This window comes from Oncorhynchus nerka, linkage group LG8 (genome assembly GCF_034236695.1).
Source record: "Oncorhynchus nerka isolate Pitt River linkage group LG8, Oner_Uvic_2.0, whole genome shotgun sequence".
Classification (NCBI taxonomy): domain Eukaryota; kingdom Metazoa; phylum Chordata; class Actinopteri; order Salmoniformes; family Salmonidae; genus Oncorhynchus; species Oncorhynchus nerka.
This window is the reverse complement of record NC_088403.1, coordinates 51,612,065-51,636,471: the sequence shown is the minus strand read 5'-3', so window position 1 is coordinate 51,636,471 and position 24,407 is coordinate 51,612,065. Positions and strand designations below refer to the sequence as shown.

Below are 24,407 nucleotides of genomic sequence, written 5' to 3'. Positions count from 1 at the left end.
TCCCCACCAGACCCCTCTCCACCGGCTTGGACAGGGCTTAGACTCTTATGGGTTAAGCATCCTCTGACTACAACTGTTTTAGTTGAGTGTAGTTACAGTAGAAGGGTTTCAATGCCCTATTGGATGAAGAATCATTTCAATGGCTGGTTTTCAATAATGCAGACCACAACTTAGTATGTCATAGTTGAAACCAATCTGTCACTACTATAACACAATCAGATGTATGACACCGAACTCAAACCACAATGACATAAAACCACAACTAGAAACCAGATACACCATTCCACTATGTGCTCAACAGAAAAAAACGAAAACCTGTAAAAATAGGTACGGTTTGGCCAGAAACCTAGAGGGAGGAACATGGTACGTGTGAGAGATTATTCAGTGTCGGTGGTGGTGCTGTGTCAGCTTGTTATTCCTGCATATCTTGCTTTTCCTTCTCTCCCATCCTCTGTGTGAAGTGATTAACGGCCCAAGACACAATTCAGCAGCAAGAGAGTGGGGAAAGGCAGAGGAGTGTAGGTAAATAAAGAGATATCAACTTTACTTATTGGGAGCGATGTACATTGTCGCCACATCCAACGAACACACTGTTCTTTGTAATGAATGATGCTAACAGATGGCCTCGCATTTACATGTAGTTCTCCAACTGAGAAAATAATGAAATAAACACTGGAGCAATATTGTTCAGTGTAATACAAACTGATATTGCTCATTTACTATAAGCATACGTCATACACCTTTTCAGAGGTGTCATGCACCTACCTTTGAAGACCAAAATCTGAAGACCAAAATCAATATATTTTCATTAATTCTGTGTCAAATAAACTGTACCTTGTATATTTGTACTTCAGTTTCAAATGGGCATGACACCTCTGAGTGCGGGGACATGATTGTCCTTTTAACATACTGTACATACAGTTGAAGTCGGAAGTTTACATACACTTAGGTTGGAGTCACTAAAACTCATTTTTCAACCACTCCACAAATGTATTGTTAACAAACTATAGTTTTGGCAAGTCAGTTAGTCATTTTTCCAACAATTGTTTACAGACAGATTATTTCACTTATTACTCATTGTATCACAATTCCAGTGGGTCAGAAGATTACATACATTAGGTTGGCTGCACCTTTAAACAGCAAGGACAATTCCAGAAAATGTCATGGTGTTAGAAGCTTCTGACAGGCTAACTGACATCATTTGAGTCAATTAGAGGTGTACCTGTGAATGTATTTCAAGGCCTACCTTCAAACTCAGTGCCGCTTTGCTTGACATAATGGAAAAATCAAAAGAAATCAGACTGAAAAAGCTGAAAAAGGGTGTGTGAGCAAGGAGGCCTACAAACCTGACTCAGTTACACCAGCTCTGTCAGGAGGAATGGCCAAAATTCACCCAACTTATTATGGGAAGCTTGTGGAAGGCTACCCGAAACGTTTGACCCAAGTAAAACAATTTAAAGGCAATTCTACCAAATACTAATTGAGTGTAAACTTGCACCCACTAGGAATGCAATGAAAGAAATAAAAGCTGAAATAAATAATTTGCTCTACTATTATTCTGACATTTCACAGTCTTAAAATAAAGTGGTGATCCTAACTGACCTAAAACAGGGAATTTTTACTAGGATTAAATGTCAAGAATTGTGGAAAAACTGCGTTCATATGTATTTGGCTAAGGTGTATGTAAACTTTCGACTTCAACTGTATATGGACACACTACTAACAAAGTTAAAAGGGGATCATTGACCTAAATTAAAAGTGATGAAAATATATATTTTTTGTTTTTGTGTGCTACGGGTCGGATTGACAACCCCACGGTCACTTGCTGTTGTGCTTAAGCTCAACCCAAATGGTATGCCACTAGGTGCCCAACAGTTTATTCTGAACCGGCCTGGAGCAACAACCTAACCATTGTACAGAATTTCCTACTTAACCTGCAAAAGTTCAGCGTAACATAAACATTTTTAAGAAAATGCCATACAAACGTCTTCCAATAGGTCCCTAGTCTTAATCAGAAGTTGGGGGACTAAAATGCCTTGTTCCCCTATTTCACTTAAAACCTGGATCATCTTGTTCAAAGCAGACCTGGTTTGATGTGTGACAGGCCACAGCAGACCAATTAAGGAAGAGGGATTCTAGTTTGGAGTTAGTAAGTAGAGAACGTGTGATTGGAGAGTCACTCTTCCACAGTGGCTTTCTGTGTACATATACTGTAGCTCTGTAAAGTAAATGTAGAGCTTTTTAAAATCCAACCCAGACCCCATGAGGCTAGTAGGACTGCATTGCGGGAAAAAAATACATTGTTCAAAGAAAAAAATCGATAGTTTGGATGTTTAATGGTAATTTGATTAAAATAACTATTTAACGGCTTTGAAAACGCTCCTAGTTGAGGATATACAGTATCAGGTGCTGGACAGTTCATTTTTCCCAGCACTAAAAGCGTCAATTTGAATGATAATGGAACACATTCAGAGCATATAGAAATGTAATTGACTAACAGCAAGCAACTAAGAGAACAACATGGGAGTTGCATTTCAAGGCAGCAGAGTATGTGACTAAAGCTCTCGGTAAGAGCTCTACCTTTGAGCGATTCAAATCCCTACACATGTAATATTGCTCAGAGAGGGTGGAGGAGGACCCAGCCACCGACTCTTTACACTGTATGCAAGGATTTCCTTTGTTTTCGTAGGAATGCTGAATTATCTCACCAACACCAATTCTGTCACACCTCTGTGAAGCAGAAGATATGTTGTGATAACATCCTGTCGGTCTGATATCTGATTGGAGGTTCACTTTTACAATAGCCTAGTGGTTAGAGCATTGGACTAGTAACCAAACAGTTGCAAGTTCAAATCCCCCAGCTGACAAGGTACAAATCTGTCGTTCTGCCCCTGAACAGGCAGTTAACCCACTGTTCCTAGGCCGTCATTGAAAATAAGACTGACTTGCCTAGTTAAATAAAGGTAAAATAAAATAAATATTGGTAAACAACTCAGACATACACTGAGTGTACAGTAGAAAACATTATGAACACCTGCTCTTTCCATGACATAGACTGACCAGGTGAATCCAGGTGAAAGCTATGACCCCTAATTGATGTCACTTATTAAATCCACTTCAATCAGTGTAGATTATGGGTAGGAGACAGGTTCAATAAGGATTGTTAAGCCTTGAGACATGGATTCTGAATGTGTGCCATTCAGAGGGTGAATGGGCAAGACAAAATATTTAAGTGCCTTTGACTGGGGTATTGCAACGCTGGTGGGTTTTTCACATTCAACAGTTTCCTGTGTGTATGAAGAATGGTCCACCACCCAAAGGACATAAAACAAACTTGATACAACTGTGGTAAGCATTACAGTCAGCATGGCCAGCATCCCTGTGGAATGCTATCGACACCTTGTAGAGTCTATGCCCTGAATAATTGAAGCTATTCTGAGGGCAAAAAGGGGCTACAACTCAATGTTAGTAAGGTGTTATATTGTTCTGTACTCTCAGTGTATATACAGTACCAGTCAAAGGTTTGGACACACCTACACATTCGAGGGGTTTTTCTTTACATTTACTATTTTCTACATTGTAGAATAATAGCGAAGACATCAAAACTATGAAATAACACATATGGAATCATGTAGTAAGCAAAAACTGCTCATTCAAAGGAGCCACCCTTTGCCTTGATGACAGCTTTGCACACTGTCACTTTGACAAAGCTCCAGAGTTCCTCTTTGGAGATGGGAGAACCTTCCAGAAGGACAAGCATCTCTGGAGCACTCCACCAATCCGAGTGGCCCCTCCTCAGTAAAAGGCACATGACAGCCCACTTGGAGTTTGCCAAAAGGCACCTAAAGACTCTCAGACCATGAGAAACAAGATTATCTGGTCTGATGAAACCAAGATTGAACTATTTGGCCTGAATGCCAACCGTCACGTCTGGAGGAAACCTGGCACCATACGTATGGTGAAGCATGGTGATGGCAGCATCATGCTGTGGGGATGTTTTTCAGCGGCAGGAACTGGGAGACAAAGATAAAGGGGAAGTTGAACGGAGCAAAGTATAGAGAGATCGCTGATGAAAACCTGCTCCAGAGCGTCTCTGGAGAGACCTGAAAATATCTGTGTAGCAACGCTGTCATCACTGCCAAAGGTGCTTCAACAAAGTTCTGAGTAAAGGGTCTGAATACTGAAGTAAATGTGATATTTAATTTAAACAAAATATTAAATTAGCAAACATTTCTAAAACCTGTTTTTGCTTTGTCATTATGGGGTATTTGTGTGTAGATTGATGAGGGAAAAAAACAATTTAATACATTTTAGAATAAGGCTGTAACGTAACAAAATGTGGAAAAAGTCAAGGGGTCTGAATAAATTCTGAATGCACTGTCTGCATCTGTTGATCACAGATACCTGTCGTTATAACTGTTATTTATTTAATCCATTGACTATGTTGAATTGTTACACGATTTAAATTCATCATGTAACAATTAACTCATTAGGAATTGGGGGCACCATGGAGGTTGTTTAAAGAGTTACCATCTCCCGAATTTAAACTCTATAAGTTATATATCTATTACATCGATAAACAGTAATTTTATTAACCATTACCTCTTATCATATCATCATTCTGAACAGTCGTAACCTCCTGCATCTGCAATTATTAATGATTTATTTACTAGATAACTAAGTAATAACAGGATAACATACACACTTAATAAATTAGACAAAGGTCCCAAGCAGACCTTTACAATATGTGGCTTTCTACACAATGACATGGAGAGGGAGACAAAGACACATCGTCTATATATTTCAGAACTATTCTCACAGTAAACTATTCTCACGTTTGGAATAAGAAATTGCTGTTTATCTCTGTCGGAATCACCACTCCTTAGGAAGGTTGCTGGCCTTTCAGCGGCAAGCTGGTATGGCTCTGATTGTCTGAAAGGTGTCTCCCCTTTTCCATCTTCTACTGTTGTTCACTCCGGAAGATAGCTAGCCAGCCGTGTCGATGGTTCCCATTGGTGATGAGCATAGTAGGAGAGTCTCACTTAGATTTTCTAGATATTTGACTCAAGACAGCTAATCATCTGTACCACATTTCCTGGTCTAAAGGTTGATTTCTCTCCCAAGCCTTTATGCACTCTGGTAAAAGGGGACGGTTCCATCGGTCTGACACACTCTCTGACCTCAATCGGGGCGTGGCTATTTACAATGCACAGTTTATAGGAGATATATTCTCTTATACCTCTTCAAATCACATTCCTATCTTAACCAAAGTACTTTCATAATTGTTCATATTTCATATACAATGTTAAGGATGAAAACTTGACAGATGAAGGGGATATACTTTCCAAGTTACACTATTTCGTCCATACCATTTTTAATGACATCACAAAATAAAAACCAATATGACATTATTTTTCTATAGCTCCCCACGGACCATTCCCCACGTTCTTATGTTTGAAATATTGTTCCATTATTCGCTTTAGAAAGAGTTTCGGCGGGATGACTGTCTGTGAAACAAAGGCACATTCCTATGCGCATTTGAAGAGGGAGGGAGAGAGTCTTCTTCTAACTTAAATTTACGACAGGGTGTGAGGTGTCAAACCCCACCACACCAGTTCCCTCCTCCCCTTTGTGAGTGAGAGGGCGTCTGGTCGAAGTTCATTCACCGCAACCCTGATCTGCCCATTTGGATCACACCAGGACAGTCATGACATACCTAAAACAAAGGAAGTGGCGTAGATCAGAAAACCAGTTAGTATCTGGTCTGACCACCATTTGCCTCATGCAGTGTGACTCATCTCCTTCGCATAGAGTTGATCAGGCTGTTGATTGTGACCTGTGGAATGTTGTCCCGCTCCTCTTCAATGGCTGTGCGAAGTTACTGGATATTTAAGGGAACTGGAACACACTGTCGTACATGTCGATCCAGAGCATTTCAAACATACTCAATGGGTGTGTATGCAGGCCATGGAAGACGTCAGAAAATGGCTCGCCCATACACATTGTCTGGAGATGTAAGGCCGGTTGGATGTATGCCAAATTCTCCAAAACAAGAGGCGTCTTATGGTAGAGATATTAACATTCAATTCTTTGGTAAAAGCTTTGTTGGACACCCCTGCAGTCAGTATGCAAATTGCACGCTCCCTCAAAATTTGAAACATCTGTGGCATTGTTTTGTGTGACAAAACTGCACATTTTAGATTGGCCCTTTATTGTCCCCAGCACAAGGAGCGCCTGTGTAGTAATCCTGCTGTTTAATCTGCTTCTTGATATGCCACACCTGACAGGTGGATGGATTATTTTGGCAGAGGAGAAATGCTAACTAGCAGGGATGTAAACAAATTTGAGAGAAATATGTTTTTTGTGTGAATGGAAAATGTCTGGGACCTTTTATTTCAGCCCATGAAACATGGGACCAACACTTTACATTGTGCATTCACATTTTTGTTCAGTGTATGTGTGAGTGTGTGGATAGAGTCAAGTGTGTGTGCACAGTCAGTGAAGGAAAAGGTCAATGCAGGTAGTCTGCGTTGTTATTTGATTTGCTATTTAGCAGCCTTGTGAACCTCTCTAGGGTAGGGGGCAGCATTCGGAATTTTGGATGAAAAGCATTAGCCAAATTAAACCGCCTGCTACTCGAGCCCAGAAGATATGATATGCATATAACTGGTAGATTCGGATAGAAAACACTCTAAAGTTTCAATAACTGTTAAGATAGTGTCTGTGAGTATAACATAACTGATTTGGCAGGCGAAATCTGAGAAAAAGCCATTCAGGAAGTATTTTTTGTGTGGTTTTTGCAGTTTTCTATTCAATGCTATTACAGTATCCATTGATTTAGGACTCAATTTGCAGTTCCTATGCTTTCCACCAGATGTCAACAGTCTTTGGAAATTGTTTCAGGCTTGTATTCTTATAAATGAGGGAGTAAGACCAGTCTGAATGAGTGGACCCTGATGTGTCACAGAGCTTTTTCATGCGCAATCCCGAGAGAGTGCATTTCTTGTTTACCTTTTATATTGACAACGTTATTGTCAGGTTGAAATATTATAGATAATTTAGGCTAAAAACAACCTGAGGATTGAATATAAACATCGTTTGACATGTTTCTATGAACTTTACGGATACAATTTGGATTTTTTGTTTGCCTGTTTTGACTGCGTTTGAGCCTGTGGATTACTGAAGAAAAGGCGCAAACAAAACTGAGGATTTTTGATATAAAGAGACTTTATCGAACAAAAGGAACATTTATTGAGTAAATTAATGTCTTCTGAGTGCCACCATATGAATATCATCAAAGGTAAGGGATTCATTTTATCTCTATTTCTGAGTTTTGTAACGCTTCTGCTTGGCTGGTTACTGTTTGTAATAATTTGGCAACTGGGCTATGTTCTGGACTAGATATGTTCTGGGCTAGGTATGCTTTTGCTGAAAAGCATTTTATAAATCTGACACCGTGGTTGGATTAACAAGAAGTTCATCTTTAAACCTGTAAAATATGTTTTGTTTTCTGAATTTGTATAATGAGTATTTCTGTATTTGAATTTGGCGCTCTGCAATCTCACTGGATGTTGGCCAGCCCTAGAGAGCAGTGTTATGGTTTGGGGGTTCAGGGTCCTGTTGGTTCCAGACTTAGCGCACTGGTACCATTTGCCATGCAGTAGCAAAGTGAACAGTCCATGGCTTGGGTGGCTGGAGTCTTTGAAATCTTCTGACACCGCCTGGTTTAGAGGTCACTGGATCACAAGATCACAGGTCGCCTGTGAGGTCTCTATATTACGCTTATATGATAAATATTACCCCGCTACAGTAAACGGTGACCCCTTTCGCCTATGATCCCTGTACCACAATATATTTTTCAAAAGCAATGATACCCATGCATAACAAAAAGCCTTCACATCTACATCTCAATAAAAAAACTAAAAACCACAGGTTTTAAAAACTAAGGTCTATTAGGCTTACATCGGGCTTTGACCAAGCTGGGAGTGGAAGTTACATATACAGGCAAAATGTATCAGACTGGGGTATCATTGGAGCCAGAATGTCTCTGCTTGGCCACACATGAAGCATTCTGCCTGGCCAAAAGAACATCCAGCCCATGTGCCAGAATCAGAGCCAGAATGGCAGATGGATGGGAACACAAAAACCTCTGACATTTGACCTTCAGGGAGCAAGGGGTGGATTTCGTCCAACGGTCGTCAACCTCAAAAGTCCTGCCAGCAAACTGTTGGTTTGTATTCATGTGTCAGAAAGACATGCCAAAGATGAGGCTATGCTTACAGTATTAGGATTGAACATGGCTGTCTGGTAGACATTCAGCTATTGCACTCAGAGATGACGATTGGTCAGTAATCTTGAATGAAATATGACTGGTGTCTCTATATCGTGTCTTGTTACTTCATTGTTCTGCATGACTTATGAACAGCATGATATAAAACGAATGCCACAACCTTTTGCACAACATCTTTTTTTTGTCAGTTCTTCGACTGTCATTGTTCAGTTTAATGGCCGAAATATAAAGGCACAAAGACATACTACTTTTGAAGACCAGTTAATTAATGTGATTAATTAAAACACTCTGGATTAACAATACAGAGATGGCTGGGGAACTAAAGAACTAGAGAATCCTTGCTGTGACATATCGGAAAGAGGGCAATTTCGATTGGAGCACCTTCTTTAACATGGCATGACTGAAAATGAAATTATTAAACACACTAGCATAAAAGACAAGTCAGAGGGTGGACTGGACGACACATCGACAGAAGTGGCGAGGAATGGAGGAAGGGAACATTAAAAGCGGCGTGGTGATTAAAATAGCGCCTTACGGGCATGTTTAAAGACAATGAGTCTAAATTGGGAGTTAATGTAATCTATGTCAGGGAATTCAGCTACAGTGCTGAGTGGGTGGTGCCCTAGGGGGTTACACAGCACAGCCCTATTTTGCAATGTGTCTGGCCTTGAATGCTGAGGCAAGGTGACCATGAGGGATAGAGGTTGGCTGTTTGAGGTGGGGGCGACTTCAATTTCAAGCCTTGGGTATGGGAATACGGAGCGACTTGGAAGAATCAACAATGTTGCACACTATGGAATCAAATGCATAATGGATGATGGTAAACAACACCAGCATACTTCCCTAATGGTGATGCAATAAGTGGGAAGGAAGCAATCAATCTCTTCCTGACCGAGTCTGTAATGCCTACATGTTTCATGCAGACCACCATAGTCCCGGTGCCCAAGAAAGTGAAGGTAACCTGCCTAAATGACTACATCCCCGTAGCACTCACGTCGGTAGCCATGAAGTGTTTTGAAAGGCTGGTCATGGCTCACATCAACACCATCATCCCAGAAACCCTAGACCCACTCCAATTCCAATACCGCCCCAACAGATCCACAGATGCCGCAATCTCAATCGCACTCTACACTGCCCTTTCCCACCTGGACAAATGGAAGTTTACATACACTTATGTTGGAGTCATTAAAACTCGTTTTTCAACCACTCCAAAATGTTCTTGTTAACAAAGTATAGTTATGGCAATTCGGTTAGGACATCTACGTTGTGCATGACACAAGACATTTTTCCAACATTTGTTTAGAGACAGATTATTTCACCTATAATTCACTGTATCACAATTCCAGTGGGTCCGAAGTTTACATACACTAAGTTGACAATGCCTTTAAACAGCTTGGAAAATTCTAGAAAATGATGTCATGGCTTTAGAAGCTTCTGATAGGCTAATTGACATAATTTGAGTCAATTGGACGTGTACCTGTGGATGTATTTCAAGGCCTACTTTCAAACTCAGTGCCTCTTTGCTTGACATCATGGGAAAATCAAAAGAAATCAGCCATGACCTCAGAAACAAAATTGTAGACCTCCACAAGTCTGGTTCATCCTTGGGAGCAATTTCCAAATGCCTGAGGGTACCACATTCATCTCTACAAACAATAGTATGCAAGTATAAACACCATGGGACCACCCAGCCATCATACCGCTCAGGAAGGAGAAGCATTCTGTTTCCTATAGAAGAACGTACTTTGGTGTGAAAAGTGCAAATAAATCCCAGAACAACAGCAAAGGACCCTGTGAAGATGCTGGAGAACACAGGTACAAAAGTATCGATATCCACAGTAAAACAAGTCCTATATCGACATAACCTGAAAGGCCACTCAGCAAGGAAGTAGCCAGACTACGGTTTGCAAATGCACATGGGGACAAAGATCGTACTTTTTGGAGAAATGTCCCCTGGACTGATGAAACAAAAATAGTACTGTTTGGCCATAATGACCATCATTATGTTTGGAGGAAAAAGGAGGAGGCTTGCAAGCCGAAGAACAACATCCCAACTGTGAAGCACGGGGGTGGCAGCATCATGTTGTGGGGGTGCTTTGCTGCAGCAGTGACTGGTGCACTTCACAATATAGATGCCATCATGAGGGAGGAAAATTATGTGGATATATTGAAGCAACATCTCAGGACATCAGTCAGGAAGTTAAAGCTTGGTCGCAAATGGGTCTTCCAAATGGACAATGACCCCCAAGCATACTTCCAAAGTTGTGGCAAAATGGTTTAAGGACAACAAAGTCAAGGTATTGGAGTGGCCATCACAAAGCCCTGTCCTCAATCCTATAGAAAATATGTAGCAGAACTGAAAAAACGTGTGCGAGCAAGGAGGCCTACAAACCTGACTCAGTTACACCAGCTCTGTCAGGACGAACGGGCCAAAATTCAACCAATTTATTGTGGGAAGCTTGTGGAAGGCTACCCAAAACGTTTGACCCAAGTTAAACAATTTAAAGGCAACGCTACCAAATACTAATTGAGTGTATGTAAACTTCTGACCCACTGGGAATGTGATGAATGAAATAAAACCTGAAAAAACAATTCCCTCTACTATTATTCTGACATTTCACATTCTTAAAATAAATAATGGGTGACATTATTGCTGACGCCATTTCCGGTCACAACTCGCAGGCTTGTTTACATGTTGCTGTGAGTTTTGTGCGTTTTGTTGCCAACCTTACTTTGCTACCTGACAACTTTACGGTTTTACTTTTTAATTACCGTTTATATTTTTAGTTTTTCCCTCACTCAACTTTTTTTTCATTCAACTTTTTCACTCCGGACGCTTTATCTGGACGTGGTTCGTCAGGACCTCCCACAGCCGAAGCTAAGTAGTAACATTAACATAATGCCTTCTAATTGCTGTCGCTGTACGCCTAATATACAGGAGAACGATTGTCTTACGGTGAAGATAGCTGTGTTGCAAGCCCAGCTTCAGACGCAATCGTTAGGCAAGGGTCATTTCAGTGTAGGAAAGGATGAAACAGCGTCTGTGCAACCAGTAAGTACAGATAGTAATGTTAGTATAAATCCCCTCGCACGGTCCCCGCAGCCGGACAACATTTTCATGGTTTCTGGAGGGAAATGCTGTTGGAATGCTCAACCGGTGTCGCTCATTCAACCGACAGAAACATTCAACCGGTTTTCCCCATTAAGCGGCGAGTCAAATTCTGAGGCCGAGCCTTCTCTGGTCTCTACTCCTCCTGTCAGGGGTCTGAGACGCCGAAGCTTCCCACCATTAGCTCTGACAAATTGAAAACCCTAGTCATTGGCGACTCCATTACCCGCAGTATTAGACTTAAAACGAATCATCCAGCGATCACACACTGTTTACCAGGGGGCAGGGCTACCGACGTTAAGGCTAATCTGAAGATGGTGCTGGCTAAAGCTAAAACTGGCGAGTGTAGAGAGTATAGAGATATTGTTATCCACGTCGGCACCAACGATGTTAGGATGAAACAGTCAGAGTTCACCAAGTGCAATATAGCTTCAGCGTGTAAATCAGCTAGAAAGATGTGTCGGCATCGAGTAATTGTCTCTCGCCCCGTCCCAGTTAGGGGGAGTGATGAGCTCTACAGCAGAGTCTCACAACTCAATCGCTGGTTGAAAACTGTTTTCTGCCCCTCCCAAAAGATAGAATTTGTAGATAATTGACCCTCTTTCTGGGACTCACCCACAAACAGGACCAAGCCTGGCCTATTGAGGAGCGACGGACTCCATCCGAGCTGGAGGGGTGCTCTCATCTTATCTACCAACATAGACAGGGCTCTAACTCCACAATGAAATAGGGTGCAGGCCAGGCAGCCTGCCAGCTTAGTGGAGTCTGCTACTAGCACAGTCAGTGTAGTCAGCTCAGCTATCCCCATTGAGACCGTGTCTGTGCCTCGACCTGGGTTGGGCAGAACTAAACATGGCGGTGTTCGCCTTAGCAATCTCACTAGGATAAAGACCTCCTCCATTCCTGTCACTATTGAAAGAGATCATGATACCTCACATCTCAAAATAGGGCTAATAGATCTCTTACTTCAAAGGCAATTATAGTCAATGAACTAATCACTGATCGCCCTGACTGAAACATGGCTTAAGCCTGATGAATTTACTGTGTTAAATGAGGCCTCACCTCCTGGTTAAACTAGTAACCTTAACCCCCGTGCATCCCGCAAAGGCAGAGGTGTTGCTAACATTTACGATAGCAAATTTCAATTTACAAATACAATTATGTTTTCGTCTTTTGAGCTTCTAGTCATGAAATCTATGCAGCCTACTCAATCACTTTTTATAGCTACTGCTTACAGGCCTCCTGGGCCATATACAGCGTTGCTCATTGAGTTCCCTGAATTCCTATCGGACCTTGTAGTCATAGCAGATAATATTCAAATTTTTGGTGACTTTAATATTCACATGGAAAAGTCCACAGACCCACTCCAAAAGGCTTTCAGAGCCATCATCGACTCAGTGGGTTTTGTCCAACATGTCTCTGGACCTACTCACTCTCACAGTCATACTCTGGACCTAGTTTTGTCCCATGGAATAAATGTTGTGGATTTTAATGTTTTTCCTCATAATCCTGGCCTATCGGACCACCATTTTATTACGTTTGCAATTGCAACAAATAATCTGCTCAGACCCCAACCAAGGAGCATCAAAAGTCGTGCTATAAATTCACAGACAACACAAAGATTCCTTGATGCCCTTCCAGACTCCCTCTGCCTACCCAAGGATGTCAGAGGACAAAAATCAGTTAACTTCTTAAGGTATAGGGGGCAGAATTTTCACTTTTGGATAAATAGCGTGCCTAATTTCAACTTCCTGCCAAGAATATAACATATGCATATTATTAGTAGATTTGGATTGAAAACACGCTGAATTTTCTAAAACTGTTTCAATCATGTCTGTGAGTATAACAGAACTTATGTAGCAGGCAAAACCCTGAGGACTAACCGTTCAGATTTTCTTTTTTTTTAGGTCTCTGTCTGTTCAGTTCTCATTAGCATGCGATATTTCTTAGGAACGTATTTCTTTCAGTTCCTACCACTTCCACTGGATGTCACCAGTCTTTGGAATTTGGTTGAGGTTATTCATTTGTGCAATAAAGAAGTAGGGAGAACTAGGAACTGCGTAACACTGTTGAGAGTTGTGCAAGCCTTGGACAGTAGCTTGATTTGCTGTGTTCCTGTATTGAACACAGATAGACCCGTCTTCCATTTGATCGTTTATTAACGTTTAAAAATACCTAAAGTTGTATAACAAAAGTAGTTAGAAATATTTTGGCAGAGTTTATAGGCAACTTTTGAAATATTTTGTAGTGACGTTGCGCATTTTGGAAGCTGTTTTTTCTGGATCAAACAGGCCAAATAAATTGACATTTTGGATATATATGGACAGAATTAATCGAACAAAAGGACCAATTGTGATGTTTATGGGACATATTGGAGTAACAACAAAAGAAGCTCGTCAAATGTAAGGCATGTTTTATATTTTATTTCTGCGTTTGTGTAGCGCCTGCAGGGTTGAAATATGCTACCCTCTTTGTTTACTGTTGTGCTATCATCAGATAATAGCTTCTTATGCTTTCGCCGAAAAGCCTTTTTAAAATCTGACATGTTGGCTGGATTCACAACGAGTGTAGCTTTAATTGAGTATCTTACATGTGTGATTTACTGAAAGTTAGATTTTTATATCAATTTATTTGAATTTGCCACGCTGCATTTTCCCTGGTTTTTGGACAAGTGGGACGCAAGCGTCCCTTATACCATTAGAATTTAACCACCTAACTGAGAAACTCAATTGAACCTTGCACAATCGTTTAGATGCAGTTGCATCATAAGAAATTAGCTCCCTGGTATACAGAAAATACCCGAGCTCTGAAGCAAGCTTCCAGAAAATTGGAACGGAAATGGCCCCACAACAAACTGGAAGTCTACCAACTTGCTTGGAAAGACAGTACCGTGCAGTATCGAAGAGCCCTTACTGCTGCTCGATCATCCTATTTTTCCAACTTAATTGAGGAAAATAAAAACAATCCAAAATGTATTTTTGATGCTGTCCCAAAGCTAACTAAAGAGCAGCATTCCCCTAGTGAGGATGGCTTTCACTTCAGCAGTAATACATTCATGCACTTCTTTGAGGAAAAGATCATGATTATTAGAAAGCAAATTACGGACTCCTCTTTAAATCTGCGTATTCCTTCAAAGCTCAGTTGTCCTGAGTCTGCACGACTCTGCCAGGACCTAGGATCAAGAGAGACACTCATGTGTTTTAGTACTATATCTCTTGACACAATGATGAAAATAATCATGGCCTCTAAACCTCCAAGCTACATACTGGACTCTTCCAACTAAACTACTGAAAGAGCTGCTTCCTGTGCTTGGCCCTCCTATGTTGAACATAATAAACAGCTCTCTATCCACCGGATGTGTACCAAACTCACTAAAAGTGGCAATAATATAGCCTCTCTTGAAAAAGCCAAACCTTGAGCCAGAAAATATAAAAAACTATCAGCCTATATCGAATCTTCCATTCCTCTCAAAATGTTTGTAAAAGGCTGTTGCGCAGCAACTCACTGCCTTCCTGAAGACAAAAAATGTATACAAAATGCTTCAGTCTGGTTTTAGACCCCATCATAGCGCTGAGACTGCACTTGTGAAGGTGGTAAAGGACCTTTTAATGGCATCAGACCGAGGCTCTGCATCTGTCCTCGTGCTCCTAGACCTTAGTGCTGCTTTTGATACCATCAATCACCACATTCTTTTGGAGAGATTGGAAACCCAAATTGGTCGACATGGACAAGTTCTGGCCTGGTTTAGATCTTATCTGTCGGAAAGATATCAGTTTGTCTCTGTGAATGGTTTGTCCTCTGACAATCATGACTCCAACACCATCATTATGTTTGCTGACGACACAACAGTGGTAGGCCTGATCACCGACAACGATAAGACGGTTTATAAGGGGGAGATCAGTGACTTGGCAGTGCGGTGCCAGGACAACAACCTCTCCCTAAACGTGAGCAAGACAAAGGAGATGATCGTGGACTACAGGAAAAGGAGGGCTGAACACGGCCCCATTCACATCGATGGGGCTGTAGTGGAGCGGTTCGAGAGTTTCAAGTTCCTTGTTGCCCATATCACCAACAAACTATCATGGTCCAAACACACTAAGACAGTCACGAAGAGGGCACAACAACACATTTTCCCTTTCAGGAGACTGAAAAGATTTGGCATGGGTCCCCAGATCCTCAAAAAAATTCTACAGCTGCACCATTGAGAGCATCCTGACCGGTTGCATCACTGCATGGTATGGAAACTGCTCGGCATCCGACCGTAAGGCACTACAGAGGATAGTACATACGGCCCAGTAGGCCCAGTACTGGGGCCAAGCTTCCAGCCATCCAGGACCTATATACCATGCGGTGTCAGAGGAAGTCCCCGAAAAATTGTCAAAGACTCCAGTCACCCAAGTCATAGACTGTTCTCTCTGCTATCGCACTGAACGCGGTACTGGAGCGCCAAATCTAGGTCCAAAAGGCTCCTTAATAGCTTCTGCCCCCAAGCCATAAGCCTGCTGAACAATTCAATCAAATGGCCAAGCAGACTATTTACATTGACCCCCCCCCTGCAGCTACTCGCTGTTTATCATCTATGCATAGTCCCTTTAACCCTACTTACATGTACAAATTACCTCGACTAACCTGCCTCAATATTGTTATTTTATTGTGTTAATTTTTATTAGAATTTTTACTTTTACTTTTTACTTCATGCATTGTTGGTTAAGTGCTTGTAAGTAAGCATTTCACGGTAAGGTCTACACCTGTTGTATTCGGCTCAGGTAGCCTAGAGCGTTGGACTAGTAACAAGGTAAAAATCTGTCGTTCTGCCCCTGAACAGGGCAGCTAACCCACTGTTATTGTCATTGAAAATAAGAAATTGTTCTTAACTGACTTGCCTAGTTAAATTAAGGTAAAATAAAAAATGTAACAATTTGATTTGATGTGGTTTTGTATTCTGGTTGTGGCATCGCAACAAACTGTGTCCAGCAAATAACTTTGGCTCAGTTCAGTGTGTTCTCTAAAAGTTCCCCATTGGCAAAAAATGTCATTAAATCCCGGCAAAGGGACCAAAGCTCCAAAAGTTGGAATCCGGTGCTTGGTACTTCCCCTTCTCTGTCTTGTGAAGTGTGGATCTGAGACCTGGACCCAGGACCAGATAGACTCATAGAGAAAGATCTAGAAGGAACAACAGAGAAGGAGCCCTTAATGTGCCTTCACCATATGCTGTTAGCTACTGATGGATGTTACTCTCCGCAGGCACTGAGACAACTTATCGCGTCTGCCGGTGACATCGTTGTTTCCGATAAAGTTAAAGACGAGCCATCTGTTAGAAACAGCAGCCCCACTTGCGGGGACAAGTGTATGTGTGTGTGTGTGTGTGTGTGTAAGACAAGGTTCTTATAATTGTGATTTTCTAATAGATTTTATATCTATATTTATATTTTAAATTCAGACTAGTTTCAGTTAGTTTTCAGACCTGATTTAGTAGTTTTTCTTCAGTTTCAGTTTGACGTTTTTTCATATACATTTATATACATTCAGTTTTAGTTTTATTTAGTTTCAGTGTTATGGACAGAAAGTAGCCTTATAAACGGGAGGCTAGGAGACATTTGTGTTATAGGCCTATAGCAGGGGTTATAGGCCTATAGCAGGGGTACTCATGTACTATTTGAGATGGTCCTTCACAAAAATGTCCTAGGTGGCAAAGGTCCGGATGGATATTGTAATTTATTGGCGTAGTAACAAACCTCCACCTCACAGCGACCGCAAACTGTTCCCACCCTTCTTTTTGACAGAGAGAAAAATGTGCCGTTTTAAAGATTATTTTCTGCAATTCCACACACTATGCCATTGACCGAAGAGAAAATATATAAGTTTTTATGCAAATGTCCTGCCTTTCTACACATTTTCCCCATTTTATGTGTGGTCATTTGATACCAGGAGTCGAATCCTGACCGAAAACCCCAAATAAAATTATAGCTGTCTCACCTTGTCTTTATCCTGAAAATATTTGTGGGTGCTGTTCAGATTAACTTTGAGGTTGGTTGTGTTTTTTCCCTTGAACCTCTGTTCCACACATGCTGCCAGCTTCTGACACCACAATGCTTTTATCCTTTCTAGCAATTAATGTACTCAAAATAATCCCATATGGGGCTTTGTCTTTTCTGACCGATAATATATATATATTTTCTTAATTCTTTTCTTTAAGTTTACTAAATAGTTTTTCCAATTGTAGTTTTTATTTAATTTCAGTTGGGGTGTGAATCCCACCACTCCTAATAAACTGGCAAATGTGAAGAAGCTCTGTGTGTCATAATCATATGTTATGCCAGTTAAAACCAGCTGACATCCCACTCTGGAGCTTTGATATGCCGGTACAGTTTATTATGTTCAACAATACAATCAAATAATGGCATTTAAAACTCATTTTATGCCAGTTAAAATTAGCAGAGATCCCAATCCGGAACTTTGATATGCCCTTAGTGTCTCGCTCTGATCTGTTTCACCTGTCCTTGTGATTGTCTCCACCCCCTCCAGGTGTCGCTGATTTTCAGCCTGTCTGCCACTCTGTACCTCCTGGACTCTAATCTGCTTTTGCCTGTCCACAACCATTCTCTTGCCTACCCCTATTGGATTAATAAACATTGTAAGACTCCAACCATCTGCCTCCTGTGTCTGCATCTGGGTCTCGCATTGTGTCATGATACTTAGAGTATATTATGTTCAATAATAGATTGAACAACAAGCCAAATAAAAAATGGTGGTCTAAATATGAATGTTTAGATTTTCCAAAATTCATAACATAATATAAGAAAATTGTTATTGAAAACAAAATACTACTCATACTACAGATTAAGCAGTAAAGCTTCATATGACACCAATTGTTGCTTCGTAGCATCCATAGATGAGCCTTAAAGGAGGCCTGGGTAAAGTCAAAATGTCATAAATATGCCAACTTTGATTAATTATTTCTCAATTATGCTTTTAGATACAAATGTCAAATTTAACATTCCTTTCTCCAGAGGAACATTCTGTGGATTACATTTCATGATAATTTTTTTTTTTTTTAAACTGTCCTGGTTTTGTGAGGGATCACCCCATCGGTAGAAACTCTAAACAGTACCATTTTGAAGTCATTTTCATTCCAGAACGATGTTACATAAATTTGAACATTAAGTGGTTAAGAATGACCTTTCACTGAGATATTCGGTGCGCAAACAGCTCCCGACACACATTAGAGAAACACACCATTTGTAAATCGCATCTGTCACCTATTTATAGAATTTAACAATGTAATGGTGTTCGCTTATCCCGGCAGCCGACAATCACTTTCCTTTGCCACCGCTCGCTGAAACACTGATCAAGCACGCCACAGTTTCTATCTGAATGAAAGGCCTGCAAGGCATAATACAATAATAACCGTCGCGCAGCTTGTCTAAAGATCTGAAGGTGCTATTTCCACTCACTGTGGAGTGAACAAAGAGGAATTCTCTGTACTCTCACCTCATTGCCATTCTTTCCTTTAGCTTCTCATTGAAGTGCATATGAAAAAAGGAGAAGGCCTTTTGAATGCCAGACGTTCTCAATGTGTATTCAAAGGATGGAGCTTCAAGGATTAGGCAAAGACAGGCGCATGCTTTTGACTTGGTATAGAGTGTTGGGAGGAAGACACAAGTGCAGATGGCAGAAATCAAGGAGAGACGAGTGAAACGGGACAGTACGCTGCCATGACAATGAAAATTCTGGAGCATCACCTGGTGTGTGTGACTCATTGGCCGAGATATATTTGGAACTGTCTGCTCAAGGACATACCCAAAATCCTGACATCTCTATCCAACTTCCCACATGGACAAACACAGTAAACGTCAATGAAAAGATTACAACTAATTTGTAATAATTGAAAGTCGAGTGAGATTGATACAGGGATGTATTTTTTGCTTCAAAATGACAGACCTTACACTGAAAATTGCTGTTTCTACAAGACCAGAAAATACAGTGCCTTCAGAAAGTATTCAGACCCCTTTACTTTATCCACATTGATGTGTTACAGCCTGAAATTAAAATGTATTACATTTAGATTTTGTGTCACTGATCTACACACAACACCCTGTCGACCATTTTTGAAATGAATAAACAATTAAACGTTGAAATGTCTTGAGTCCTTAAGTACTCAACCCCTTTGCTATGGCAAGCCTAAATAAGTTCAGGAGTAAAAATATGCTTAACAAATTACATAATAAGTTGCATGGACTCATTCCGTGTTCAATAATAGTGGTTAACATGATTTGTTAATGACTAACCCATCCCTGTACCCCACACATACAATTATCCATAAGGTACCTCAATCGAGTAGTGAATTTCAAGCACAGAAGACCAGGAATGTTTTTGAATGCCTCTTAAAGAAGGGCACCAATTGGTAGATGAGTAAAAAAAAGCAGATGGTGAATATCCCTTTGAGCATGGTGAAGTTATTAATTACACTTTGGATGGTCGTATTAATACATCCAGTCACTACAAAAATGCAGCTGTCCTTCCTAACTCGGTTGGAGTTTAATGGTTGTGATATGAGAAAACTGAGGATGGATCAACAACATTGTAGTAACTCCACAATAGTAACCTATATGACAAGAGTGAAAAGAAGGAAGCATGTACGGAATAAAAATATTCCAAAACATGCACGATGTTTCCAAAAAGGCTCTTAAGTAATACTGCAACAAATGTGGCAAAAAATGTACTTTTTGTAATGTTTGGGACAAATTCAACAACACATCACTGGGTATGCTTGTCATCGGCAAGAACTAGGGCATTTTTTTTCAGATAAAAATAAACAGAAGACAGCTAATAAGCACAGGCAAAATCCTAGAGGAAACTTGGTCCAGTCTACTTTCAAACAGACACTGGGAGATTAATTCACCTTTCAGTAGAACAATAACCTAAAACACAAGACCAAATATACACTGGAGTTGCTTACCAAGACGACATTGAATGTTCCTGAGTGGCCTAGTTAAGGTTTTGGCTTTAATCAATGGCAAGACATGGAAATGGCTGTCTAGCAATGATCAACAATCAACTTGACAGAGCTTGAAGTATTTACAAAATAATAATGGGCAAACATTGTACAATCCAGATGTACAGAGCTCATAGAGACTTACCCAGAAAGACGCACAGCTGTATACGCTGCCAAAGGTGCTTCTACAAACTGTTCACTCAGGGGTGTGAATACTATTGGCATATTTGAAATATTTCTGCATTTAATTTAAATAAATTTGCAAACTCTTCTTAAAAAAAAGTTAACTTTGTCATTATGGGGTATTGTGTCGATGGGTGATATTTTTTTTTATTTCAATCCATTTTTAATGCAGGCTGTACCACAACAAAATGTGGAATAAGTCAAGGTGTATGAACATTTTCTGAAGGCAATATATATTACATTACACTTCTGAGAAGAGACTAGAAGGTAGTTAAGTCAATGAATGATCAGTTCAAAGAGGTCTGTACAGGTTAATAAGTACATGGTACATGGTAACACATCCTCAGTAACTATGTCCAAAAAACATTACTACATTGTTTTGTTAGTATAAATGGATTAGATTGTCCCAATTTTAGGACAATTACATTTTGTATCAAACGCTCTAGGTCCTCCTCTCAACATGTAACTATTCAGATGATTATCATTATTAATCAATCAATTAGTGCATTATGTATTATTCTCAATATGGCACGTGTCCAAAACACGTATCTGTAATAATGAGCAAAATGTATGTTTGTCTCTAACCATTAATCATGGGAAACAGGGCATAAATAAAGACCATTAGGCTTCATTCCTGCTCAGTTCACCAAAGAGGACTCCTATCTTTCTGCCATCGTGGATGTGAATCTGGAAACGCAACACCCGCAGATGCCTGGCGTGCTGTTTGACAGATTCTCAGTCTACCAGCAAGGCTCTCTGTAAATGTCCATCTGTCGGCCTCCCGCGGGTACTTATTATTCCCGGCTAGCCAGGGGTTTTCTCCTCCGAGCAGTCAGTCAGTCGCTCACTGCTGCCTGCCTCTCAAACAATGAGGGCCGAACCAGAACATTTCTCGCAGATGCTTTGACTGGTTACCAGTGGCAGGCGGAGTGGCGTTGTTTTCAATTACACCATTAGGTGACTTCTCTCCTTAAATGTTTACATTCAAGCTTATATGGATGCTAATGCTTATTGCAGGAATGCTAATTTGAAGAGAGCATTTAACATGTACGTTTAAGGGGGGCTAAGCTAAAAATAGGTTAGCATGCTATGGGAAGGTAGTGACCGTCCATCCAAATTTTGCTCCGCTAACCACTCCCTCCCTCCTACCTTGTGGACGAGGTGATTGATTTTCCCCTCTAAACAACCTTGCTGTGAGCAATAGGGGTGTTGATGGCTCATGCTGTCCAGGTTTAGGGCCCTGCTATGGGGGATTCAATCATATATCTGACCCCTACCATACCAGTGCAGGCTTAGATTCTGTTGCTGGGTTGTATGCACCGAGGAACCAGGCTGAGTGAGTGTTCCCATACTGTTCAGTCAACAGGCTAATTGTGTCATCCCAGTGAGCAATAGTCACGGCTGAGTGGATGGCTGTCTTATCTCCACTGTAGTCGATGTCTGGTCAACAGGGACCATGGTTAAAGGTTACACTACTGTTCTACTTCCAATTGTACTGTATAACGTGATACTCTGGAACATGAGTACAGTATCACATCATAATCTGATTATTTATATTAGTTTAAAATCATATATATATATATATATACAGTGTATATATATATATACAGTATATATATATATATATTAATTCCTTATGTTATACAGTCATTATCGGCCATCTTTATCATGGGTGTCAATAATTGCGAACCCACTTGACATATTCTACAATTATATTATATTATTTATGACAGAAAATAATGAAATTTGACCTTAAAAGTAATTGAAATATTTGTGGTGTGTCACTCCTCATGATGTGACAGTGACATGACACGGTCTACCGTGTTGTGGTTTATAAGTTACAATATCCTTTCGAAACACCACTTCCTTGAAGATATTCAGCTTGAGATATTTAGTGGCCATTAACTGCATCATAATCTATATTTTTTGAGCGCAATTCTAAGATGTCCTCATAGAGCTGTCATCGTCATGGCGATTGCGCCTTCCTGTCGTGGCATGGAGGTTTGTGGTAGAGAGGACAAAGGGAGCTGAGGCAGGGAACATGTTCACCACCAGTGGTGGGGCCATGGCCCGGGCCCCTTACTATAGTTTCTGTCTTAGGAAACAGACACCGCAGCTCCCTGCTAGAGTCAACACTGCAAGATCCTCTTTGAACAATCTGGGCCATTTGACTCTCATTTGAATACATTTCAAATTTATGGCGCAGAGCTCACAACCCGGCTGCCAGAAATAGCTAGCTTGTGTGAGTCGGCGCACTCACACGTGGGAATACGAAGGGAAGGATTGCAAAGCGTTGCATACCTTCCTGAGCAAACAGCAGGATCTACACAGCCGCGCCCCTACTCCCTCCTTTACTTAGGCATTCTGGAAACACAGGTGGACCCCAATGAGATCCCTTAAAACATATCTCACTGTTTGCAAAAGGAAATAGCATAATGGTATTATACTTGGAAGATGGGTTAATCTGTGGACATCGGAGGGTTGGAGTTCAGATCAGAATGAATGGTGGATTGGCCACTGTGGGTGAAAATCCAGCACTTGCAGAAAGAGGAAATTATGAATATACCGTATGTATAATTAGTTAACTACATGTACTGTATATGTAAGAGAAAATAGCTGTAAGTAGCAGTAGAAGACATTTTGTCCGTTAGTTTACTCCAATCGGGGAAGGGCTGGTAGGGTAAAAAAAAAAATATGTAAAAAAATAAGGAGGATTAGAAATGATGCCAACAATGAATTAGATAGAAACCCAAATCTTTTTGCAATAATAAAGCAGATCTATATATAAAAACTTCTCAGTGTTGAGGATTAAGTTGTAAAAATAACAAAAATGAGTCTTACCTATTGTGGAACAGTTGGTCACATCTGTAAGCAGGAGGCAGGGGAAGAATGAGAGGGGGGGAAGGAGAAACGTCAGCAAATTACAAAGTAAACTTCAATGCAGGCTAAGGCTGACACCGGCTCCTGAAAAATGACAGTATCCCAGACGTTGGTGCAGACTGGGGGTTAAGAATTGTCCCTGTCAAGAAGGGGGCTGTAATTTATTAAACGAGGGACATTAAAAGTCAAAGAATTCTCCCCCGAGGATCCAAAGTTTGCACAACTTGTATTAATAATTGTCAGTGTTTCCTCCAATTCAAAGGGAAGGAGGGAGATTATAAAATAAAAAAAAGTACTGGGCAGCAGTCAACCATTACGACCAAATGTTCACCTCTGACACCTCAACACCATCATGCACACACACACACACACACACACACACACACACACACACACACACACACACACACACACACACACACACACACACACACACACACACACACACACACACACACACACACACACACACACGCACACGCAGACCACCTTCCTCCACTCGTATGTCTTGAAAGTAATTTAGAAGGCCTCTCTAGACATCTCTAACACTTTATCTGTTTTATGAAGACCTTAAGGTCATCCCACTACAATTGAAGCAGAAGCCCGGCAAGATAAATTAGTCAGATTTAGCCACATCTTCAATTTCAATGCTGCTTTCCCTGACATTTATTTTGGCTAAGATTTATGAAGAGGACAGTTGCGCGCTTCTTGACTTCACTGTAGAACCCTTTCTGACAAGTCCGAAAAATAGATTTCCATTACCTCACTATTTTTACATCAGAAACTGCTCTCGGGTACAGTTTTGCTTTGCTTGTAAATGTTGCAATAAAACACATTTTTCAGCTCACGAGGAAAGTAGATTCAGAAGCTGTTATGTGGGTAAGCATTGCTTACTGAGCTCACAGAGATGTACTGTACTTTTTTGTGTGCATAATTTTCAAGAAATATGA

At 40.7% G+C, this 24,407-nt stretch overlaps 1 long non-coding RNA gene across 1 annotated transcript in view; it reads right to left on the bottom strand.

Moving 5' to 3' along the window:
* Nucleotides 1-23,516, bottom strand: part of LOC135572784 (uncharacterized) — a 171,360-nt gene extending 147,844 nt beyond the window's left edge. The window contains exon 1 of the long non-coding RNA XR_010464481.1: nt 23,419-23,516. This is a non-coding gene — a long non-coding RNA (uncharacterized LOC135572784). The remainder of the gene's footprint in view (nt 1-23,418) is intronic.
* Between the last annotated feature and the right edge of the window lie 891 nt (nt 23,517-24,407).